At 45.9% G+C, this 10,194-nt stretch overlaps 1 pseudogene; it reads left to right on the top strand.

The window, feature by feature from the left end:
• The first annotated feature begins 9,717 nt into the window (after positions 1-9,717).
• The window catches only part of LOC105494416 (large ribosomal subunit protein eL29 pseudogene), a 480-nt pseudogene continuing 3 nt past the window's right edge, over positions 9,718-10,194 (top strand).

Raw genomic sequence — 10,194 nt, 5'->3', positions numbered from 1 at the left:
TTTTTTGTAGAGATGGAGTTTCACCATGTCGGCTAGGCTGGTCTGGAACTCCGGACCTCAAGTGATCCACCCACCTTGGCCTCCCAAAGTGCTGGGATTACAGTCATGAGACACCATGCCCAGCGGCAGTGCTATTTTTAAGAACATGTTTTAAAATGCATAAAATAAAATACGTAGAATTGCTAAGGAAACCAATTATAAGGAAATATAGTTGTCAAAATATGTATATATATTTAAACCCTGACAAATCCATGACATAATAACAAAAGTGCTGCTTTATTAACACATTACATAACAAGATCTAGCGGCTGGTCTAATAACCACTCTAATTTCAAAGTAGTGATGAGAAAACATAAAATATGTTTTCTGTGATAACCATAAAGTGATACAAAAATATCTATGATTTTTCATGGGTATGAAAGCCACAGAAATTACTAATAATAAGTGGTTTATAACCTCCATTCATAATTGAAGTGATGCTAACTTTCAAATACATGATGATGAGAACACAGATGTAATTAATTTTTTCCCTATCCAGGCTCCACCTGAATTCTGTCCATGGAACTATTGTGGGGGTTCATGAGCCCAGCTTAATACTCCTTCCTAGACTGTAACTGTGTTCACTAGATTGAACTATTTTATTTATTTAAATTATTATTATTTTTATTTTATTATTATTTTTTGAGACGAAGTCTCGCTCTTGTCCCCCCAGGCTGGAGTGTGATGGCACGATCTCGGCTCACTGCAACCTCCGCCTCCCAGGTTCAAGTGATTCTCCTGCCTCAGTCCCCCCGAGTAGCTGGGATTACAGGCTCCTGCCACCACGCCCGGCTAATTTTTGTATTTTTAGTAGAGACGGGGTTTCACCATGTTGGCCAGGCTGGTCTAGAACTCCTGACAGGTGATCCACCCGCTTCGGCCTCCCAAAGTGCTGGGATTACAGGCGTAAGCCACCGTGCCTGGCCTATTATTATTATTTTTTTTTAGTTTTTGAGACTGGGTTTGGCTCTGTTGCCCAGGCTGGAGTGTAGTGGCGCAGGCGCAATCTCAGCTCGCTGCAACCTCTGCCTCCTAAGTTCAAGCAAGCAATTCTCCTACCTCAGCCTCTGGAGTAGCTGGGACTACAGACGCGTACCACCACGGCCAGCGAATTTTTGTTTTGTTTTGTTTTGTTTTGTTTTGTTTTTTTAGACGGAGCCTCACACTGTCACCCAGGCTGGAGTGCAGTGGTGTGATCTCAGCTCACTGCAATGTCTGCCTCCCAAGTTCAAGGGATTCTCGTGCCTCAGCCTCCCAAGTGGCTGGGATTACAGGGGCCTGCCACCCTGCCTGGCTAATTTTTGTATTTTTAGTAGAGACAGGATTTCGCCATGTTGGTCAGGCTGGTCTCAAACACCTGAGCTCAGGTGATCCACCCACTTCCGTCTCCCAAAGTGCTGGGATTACAAGCATGAGCCCCTGCGCCCGGCCAATTTTTGTATTTTTAGTAGAGACAGGGTTTCACCATGTTGGCCAAGCTGGTCTAGAACTCCTGGGCTCAGGCAATCCGCCCGCCTCAGCTTCCCAAAGTGCTGGGATTACAGGCGTGAGCCACTGCACCTGGCCTGAACTATATTAGAAATGAGACTTTGTTGTGCTTTGGTAACCTCCCGATGGCTTGTTTCATTGAAGACTGAATGACCAAATGTGTGATGCTCTCCAGCTCCACTGTACACACCTGGGGAAGGAAGCCTTGTGTTTGGATGACCCATACTAGGGGACAGGACCACCAAGAGTCTGTGATACCAATACAGGGAGGGTCCGCTTGGGCAGACCAATTCTTTCTGGTTCTTTGTGGCTTCCTTGGGGATCTTGAGTATGTGACAATGTGCTGCCCAAAGTTTCCTTTCTTTTTTTTTAATAGGCAAGGTCACATTCTGTCACCCAGGCTGCGGTGCAGTAGTGCGAGCATAGCTCACTGCAGCCTTAAACTCCTGGGCTCAACCACACCCTCCTGAGGAGCTAGTACTACAGGTGTGCGCCACTACACCTGGCTAATCATTTAATTTTAATTTTAATTTTTTTTTTTAAATGGAGTCTTTTTCTGTCACCCAGGCTGGAGTGCAGTGGCACAATCTTGGCTCACTGCAACCTCTGCCTCCCGGGTTCAAGCGATTCTCCTGCCTCAGCCTCCCAAGTAGCTGGAATTACAGGCATGTGCCATCATGCCCAGCTAATTTTTGTATTTTTTATTTTTAGTAGAGATGGGGTTTCGCCATGTTGGCCAGGCTGGTCTCAAACTCTTGACCTTAAGTGATCTGCCCGCCTCTGCCTCCCAAAGTGCTGGGATTACAGGAATTTTTGTTTGTTTGTTTTTAGAGATAGGTCTCTCTGTATTGCCCCAACTGATCTCAAACTGCTGGCCTCAAATGATCCTGCTGCCTCAGCCTCCCAATGTGTTAGAATTACAGGTGTGAGCCACTGTGCCTAGCCCCAAGTTTTTTCACACTCTCTTAGATAAGCTTTTTTCATACTATCTTAGACTTCTTATCTTAGACCTGGCTCTGTTTCCAACAGATAAGTTTTCTTCTCTCCTAAATGAAGGCCTTCATTAGATTAAGACCTACCATGTGCCAAGAAGCATAGCAGCAACTGGGAATGCATTTATTCATTCAATTTGCGTTTTTTGAGTGTATTGTTAGTCAAGACTCTTTTGCACTAAGATTCCAAAAAAGTGGGAGGGGAAGAGAATACTTATTGGCTCATGTAACTGAAAAAGTCTAGGAATAGCACCAACTCAAGTATAGCTGGATTCATTCTCTATTTTTTCTACCTGAACCACAAGGCCTGAGTGGGAGAAGGGGAGGGAGAGAGGGACTCCCTACGGGAAAATCAAGTTGCTGACCCCATGAGAAAAGGGAACAGATGCTGAGAAAGGGAAGCAGATGCCCTCTGATCTGGTTACCTCCTATGCACGCCATTGGTGACAGAAAGACCTCACCCTAAATAGCACAAGATGGCAGAACACATGACAGCTAACAATAAGCAGAAGAAACCAATGAGCAGGCTGGGCATGGTGGCTCAGTCCTCTAATCCCAGCAGTTTGGTAGGCCAAGGTGGGAGGATTGCTTGAGCCAGGAGTTCAAGGCTTCAGTGAGCTATGATTGTACCACTGCACTCCAGCCTGGGTGACAGAGCAAGACCCTGTCTCAAAAAAAAAAAAGAAAAAAAGAAAAAAAGAAAAGAAAAATGGAAAGAAAAAAGAAAAGAAAACAACACCAAAAAAGAAAACAAGTAGAAGTTGACTGCAGGGCCACAGAAGGGTTTCACCCAGGGACAGAACAAACAGGGGTCATGGGAGGCGGGCCTGGCAGTAAACAAGAGGCTGTGGTGTCTCCCAGTTTCCAAGGGAGGATGTGATTGGCTTGTTTGAATGATTCCTTGGGCTGGCAGGAAGGTGAAACTGGGTATGTTGAGAACAGGTGGGTGAAGCTGGTCTGGCTGATAGGGGAACTTGCAGGGTGGGAATTGGCCTTTGGGGCCCCGTGAGGCTCAAAGATGCCAGAGCAACAAATGAAATGTCAGATCTTACAACACACCACCTAAAGGGCCTACTGTGTGCCCGGTGTGCTCTCAAACAAGGGGGTTGCTGAGCTGGGTGGTGCCGCACACATCTGGTGCTCCTGACTTTGAACTGGAGTCCCTGGCTCCAGTAGGTCTGTGCTGCTGAATCCAACTCTTTAAGACTGTCTCTACTGCCTGCCCTTAGCTTGACTACTTCCCATGGAATCCTGACCCACTTACGGACATTTAGGAACTTAGAAATCACTTCCTCATATGGATTTGTCTTTGTTTTGCCCTAAAGTCGATTAAAAACAAAAACAAGAACAAAAACCTTACCCATTGAATGACCCATAAAGCCTAAAATATTTACTATCTGGCCTTTTACAGAAAAGTATACTGGTTCCTGGTCTAGAACAATGGATCTCACTGAGAAGGGTGCCACCCCAGGCCATGGGGCTTAGGCTCAAACCTAGACCTGGCTGTGGGGTCTTGGCCAGTTTACTTTGCCTCTCTGAGCCTCAGTTTCCTCATCTGTAAAATGGTGATGAAAACAGTACCTATCAAAGGATTTGTTTCTGGGGTGACGAACATGTTCTGGGTTTAAATAATGGTGATGATTGCACAACTTTGTAACTATACTAAAAAAATCACTGAATGGTACACTTTATTTTTTATTTTTTCTTTCTTTTTCTTTTTCTTTTTCTTTTTTCTTTCTTTCTTTTCTTTTCTTTTCTTTTTTTTTTTTTTTTTGACAGAGTCTCACTCTGTTGCCCAGGCTGGAGTGCAATGGCATGATCTCAGCTCACTGCAACCTCCACCTCCCAGGTTCAAGCAATTCTCCTGCCTCAGCCTCCCAAGTAGCTGGGATTATAGGTGCCCGCCACCGCATCTGGCATTTTTTTTTTTTTTTTTTTTTCCTGAGACAAAGTTTCGCTCTTGTTGCCCAGGCTGGAGTGCAGTGGCACCATCTCAGCTCACTGCAACCTCCACCTCCCAGGTTCAAACGATTCTCCTGCCTCAGCCTCCCGAGTAGCTGGGGTTGCAGGCATGTGCCACCATGCCTGGCTAATTTTGTACTTTTAGTAGGTTTCTCCATGTTGGTCAGGCTGGTCTTGAACACCTGACCTCAGGTGATCTGCCTGCCTCGGCCTCCCAAAGTGCTGGGATTACAGGTGCGAGCCACTGCACCTGGCCTAATTTTTTGTCTGTTTTTGACACAGAGTCTCGCTCTGTTGCCCAGGCTGGAGTGCAGTGGTGCTATCTCGGCTCACTGCAAGCTCCACCTGCCGTGTTCACGCCATTCTCCTGCCTCAGCCTCCCGAGTAGCTGGGACTACAGGTGCTCACCACCACGCCTGGCTAATTTTTTGTATTTTTGGTAGAGATGGGGTTTCACCGTGTTAGCCAGGATGGTCTTGATCTCCTGACCTTGTGATCCACCCACCTCGGCCTCCCAGAGTGCTGGGATTACAGGCACGAGCCACTGCACCTGGCCTGAATGGTACACTTTAAAAGGATAATCTTATGATCTGTGAATTGTATTTCAATTTTAAAAATGAGCCTAGGCAGCACAGTGAGACCCCTCTGTCTCTAAAAAACACAAACAAACAAAAAATTAGCTGGGCATGGTGGAGTATGTCTGTAGTCCCAGTTACTCAGGAGGTTGAGGTGGGAGGCTCACTTGAGCCCAGGAATTCAAGGTTGCAGTGAGCTATGACTGTACCACTGCACTCCAGCCTGGAAAACAGAGCCAGATCCTGTCTCTAAATAAATAAATAAAAAGGTACAAAAACAAAACAAAACAAAAGAACCCTACCTCTGAAGGCTGCTGTGAGGATGAAGTGAGATGATGTGTGTGAAGAGTTGAGCACAGCACCTGGCACAGAGTAGGTGTTTCCATCATCACCATTATCATCACCGTCTGGAGGCAGAAGAGTCATTTCAAACAAAGGAATGTAAACAAGCTTGATGTTATCAACTGATCGTTATTTTCTACTTTCCACTTTACCTAGAATAGTAAAGCATATGACTAGCAAGCAAAATCAACATTCCTAGAAATCACACTATTAAAAATGTGTATTTTTACAGATAAAAATAAATTTATTTTTCTTAAAATATTATGCTTGACAGATGTGACTATGCAAAACATAAATTTTTCTTTATGGCAATGACACTGCAAACAAAGCCAAAATAAGAGATTAGGGACAAATATTTCCACATAAAACAAAGGGTTCATACAAAGAATGATCCTAAGAAGTGCATAGGGGCTGGGCGAGGTGGCTCACACCCGTAATCCCAGCACCTTGGGAGGCCGGGACAGGCGGATCATCTGAGGTCAGGAGTTTGATACCAGCCTGGCCAACGTGGTGAAACCCCGTCTCTACTAAAAATTAGCCAGGCGTGACGGTAGGCACCTGTAATCCCAACTACTTGGGAGGCTGAGGCAGGAGAATCACTTGAACCTGGGAGGTGGAGGTTGTGGTGAGCTGAGATTGCGCCACTGCACTCCAGCCTGGGTGACAGAGCGAGAATCCGTCTCAAAAAACAAACAAACAAAAAACCCCACAAAAATTAGCTGGGCATGGTGGCACACGCCTGTAATCTCAGCTTCTTGGGAGGCTGAGGCACAAGAATTGCTTGAACTCCAGGGGGCAGAGGGGGCAGTAAGCTGAGATCATGCCACTGCACTCTAGCCTGGGAGACAGAAGGAGACTCCGTCTCAAAAAAAAAAAAAAAAAAAATAGACATGCATAAGAAGAAGACAAAAAACCCACTAGAAAAATGGGCAAATGGGCAAAGGACACAGAGAATTCATAGAAGTTGACTGCGAGTGGCCAAAACACTTAGGAGACAGTGCTCACCCTCACAGGGAGGTCAGGGAATACATATTTACAACCAGGAGATACAATTTTTCTCTTACAATATTGACAACAATTTAAACAATTAGTAATCTATGGGGAAGTGTTAATGAGCCACAAATTGCTACCCCCTTTTTTTTTTTTTTTTTTTATTTAGAGACAGGGCCTCCCTATGTTGCCCAGCATAAAGTACAGTGGCTACTCACAGGCACCAGCATGGTGCAAGCATGGTGCACTGCAGCCTCAAACCCTGGGCTCTAGCGAGCCTCCCACCTCAGCCTCCTGAGTAACTGGGACTACAGGAATGCACGAATTTTTTTTTTTTTTTTTTTTTTTGAGACGGAGTTTCACTCTTGTTGCCCAGGCTGGAGTGCAATGGCACGACCTCAGCTCACTGCAACCTCCACCTCCCAGGTTCAAGTGATTCTCCTGCCTCAGCCTCCCTAGTAGCTGGGATTATAGGAATGTGCCACCACGCCCAGCCAATTTTGTATTTTTAGTAAAGACAGGGTTTCTCCATGTTGGTCAGGCTGGTCTCAAACTCCCGACCTCAGCTGATCCACCCGCCTCGGCCTCCCAAAGTGCTGGGATTACAGGCGTGAGCCACCGTGCCTAGTCCCAGCTAATATTTTTTAAAAATTGCTCCTTTTTAAAAATTGAAATACAATTCACAGATCATAAAATCATGCTTTAAACTTGCTACAATCTTTGAGAAAATCATCTGACATTTTTTATTAAAATTTAAAACATGCATACATAATTAATAACTAAATTATTAAAAATTAAAACGCCTACTTTTTGACACAGCAATTCCACTTCTAGGAAATACAAGTATGAGTGCTTTTATTAGAGATACGTGTGCAAGGAGATTCACTGAAGCACTCATAACCGCAACGAGCAAAGTGAGAGAAAGCTGAATGAATGAGTCTACATATCTCACATAGGATGTTACTAGCTACTAAAAAGAATGAAATATTGCATAGGGATATGAATGACCACTAGGACATGGTTTTATAGTGAAAAAAGCAAGGTGCAGGCCGGGTGCACTGGCTCACGCCTATAATCCCAGCAATCTGGGCGTGTGAGGTGGTCGAATCCTTTGAGCCTAGGGCTTCAAGACCAGCCTGGGCAACATGGTGAAATCCCATCTCTCCAAAAAACTTACAAAAATCAGCTGAGTGTGATGGCACACGCCTGTGGTCCCAACTACTTGGGAGGCTGAGATGGGAGAACTGCTTGAGCCCAGGAAGTCGAGGCTGCAGTGAGCCATGATTGTATCACTGCACTCTAAGTCTGGGCCTAGAGTGCAGTGGCACAATTGTGAGCCTTTAAGACCCTGTCTCAAAAAAAAAAAAAAAAAGGCAAGGTGCAGAACAGTATCTATTATATGTACAAGACATATAGTATGTCCTGTTACGTAAAACAGGAGGGGCAATGCATATACATAATTGCTTATCCATGCTTAACGCAGCCCTGGAAGGATGCACAAGAAAGGTAACACTGGAAGCTTTTGGAGAGAGAACCGGGTACCTGGGGTAGTGGTGAGAGGGAGGCTCATTTTGGAATATTCTTGTGTACCTCTGGAAATTTGAATCATGTGAATTACTTAATAAAATTGTAGATTAATTAATAGATCTAAATATATTTGAAAGCTGTCCACTATATATTATTAAATGAAAAAGTATATTCCAGAAAAATATGGAATGATTATTTTTGTAGAAAAAGGAACAAAACATCCTGACACTATACACACACACACACATATCTTTGTTTAGGCATTAAAAAAAAAAGAATGGCCAGGCTCAGTGGCCTACTGTAACCCCAGCACTTTGGGAGGCCAAGGTGGGAGGATGCTTGAGGCCAGGAGTTCAAGACAAGCCTGGGCAACACAGTGAGATCTCATCTCTAGACAAAACTTCAAAAATTAGCCAGGCATGGTGGCTCAAGGCTGTAGTCCCAGCTACCCCAGAGGCTGAGGCAGGGGCATCAGTTGAGCCCAGCAGTTCGGGGCTACAGTGAGTTACAATTTTGCCAGTGCACTCCAGGCTAGGTGATAAATGCAAAACCCTGTCTCAAACTAAACTAACAAACAAACAAAAAAAGAGAAAAATGTTCTTTACACATGACCATGCATAACTTCCATAATTTAAAAAAGTATTAAAAATAAATTGCCGTTGTTTTTATTTGTTGTCACAATGCTTAATAATTTTGAGCTGATGACTCTGGTCTGGAAGATTTTCATGCAAATTCTCAGTATCTCAGACACAGCAGAAGACCTTCTCCTGTCACCCTGAGATCTACTGTGCAGGCTGGATGTTGCTTTCCTCGTCTTCAGAAGTTTCAGGTTCTGTATTTTTAACCCAACAGCCTTGAGTCTCCAAGCACCCTCCTGCAGAGGTGAGAAAGATGCACACTTCCCAGGATGTTAAAGAGATCAGGAGGGATGTTTTGGGAAACGGAATGAGAGAGACAGGAGCAGGGGGAGGCACAGGAGGCTCCTGGAACCCAGTGCCAGCCTCTGCCCTCAAGGAGGCAGACCAGGCAGACCCACGGCTGCCTGGGTGTCCGTTCTGTTGGGGCCCCTGAGAGTTGCATTTTTGTTACTTTGGCAGGGGTAGACAGTTGTGGGGTTTCATTCCCTGTGATGCTTCATTCCCACATACCATGCAGGGCTGGGCTGAGTCTTATATGGTTAGTCGCAGTGGGATCTCCAGCCAGCTTGGTTTCCACTAACATGCTGGCTTTCTTGGACTGATTTACTGGTTATGTGCATCAGAGTCCCGGAGACCTGGTCTTCAGCCCTATCTCTGCCACATACTATGTATGGGATTCTGGCCAGGTGATTTAACTTCTCTAAGCCTGAGTCTCCTCATCTGGAAAATGGGGATGAGGGCGAATAAACACCTCTTCATGAAGATTTTGTGAGAGGCATGATGCTGCCAGTGAGCCTGGCACAGGGTGGATGCCACATCTGAAGGCACTGGCCTTAGGCTCAGTGGGATCACAGCAAGTGGGAGGCGGCAGTGTGAGGTCACAGCAATTCCTCCGTCCTGAATGAGCTGTAACCCCGGGAGTAACCTCGTGACGTGAGCTGGAGGGACACTGCATGCATGTGCGTTTGTGTGGGAATGTGTGGGCCTGAGTATGAGGGAAAGCATGTCTAGAGTTGTTTCTTCCAGGCGATAACACGACTAGCTGGTTCAGTGAGAACTGTGGGCCAACTGTCTGCCATCTTGAAGCCCGAAAAGCAAGAATCAAGGGGCTGTCTCAGCCAAGGCTCTAAGGCCCAGTTTATCAAAATAGCCCTCTAGGGGAGCCACGGCTAAAGGTGCAGACATGGCCAAGTCCAAGAACCACACCACACACAACCAGTCCCGAAAATGGCACAGAAATGGTATCAAGAAACCCCGATGACAAAGATACGAATCTCTTAAGGGGGTAGACCCCAAATTCCTGAGGAACATGCGCTTTGCCAGGAAGCACAACAAGAAGGTCCTAAAGAAGTTGCAGGCCAACAGTGCCAAGCCACAAGTGCACGTGCCGAGGCTATCGAGGTCCTCGTAGAGCCCAAGGAGGTTAAGCCCAAGATCCCAAAGGGTGTCAGCCGCAAGCTCGATCGACTTGCCTACCTTGGCCACCCCAAGCTTGGAAAGCGTGCTCATGCCCACGTTGTCAAGGGGCTCAGGCTGTGCCAGCCAAAGGCCAAGGATCAAACCAAGGCCCAGGCTGCAGCTCCAGCTTCAGTTCCAGTTCAGGCTCCCAAAGGTGCCCAGGCCCCCACAAAGGCTTCAGAG

The sequence above is a fragment of the Macaca nemestrina genome, chromosome 1 (genome assembly GCF_043159975.1).
Source record: "Macaca nemestrina isolate mMacNem1 chromosome 1, mMacNem.hap1, whole genome shotgun sequence".
NCBI classification, from domain to species: Eukaryota; Metazoa; Chordata; class Mammalia; order Primates; family Cercopithecidae; genus Macaca; species Macaca nemestrina.
The sequence above is the reverse complement of the archived record's forward strand: the minus strand, read 5'-3'. Positions and strand labels throughout refer to the sequence as shown.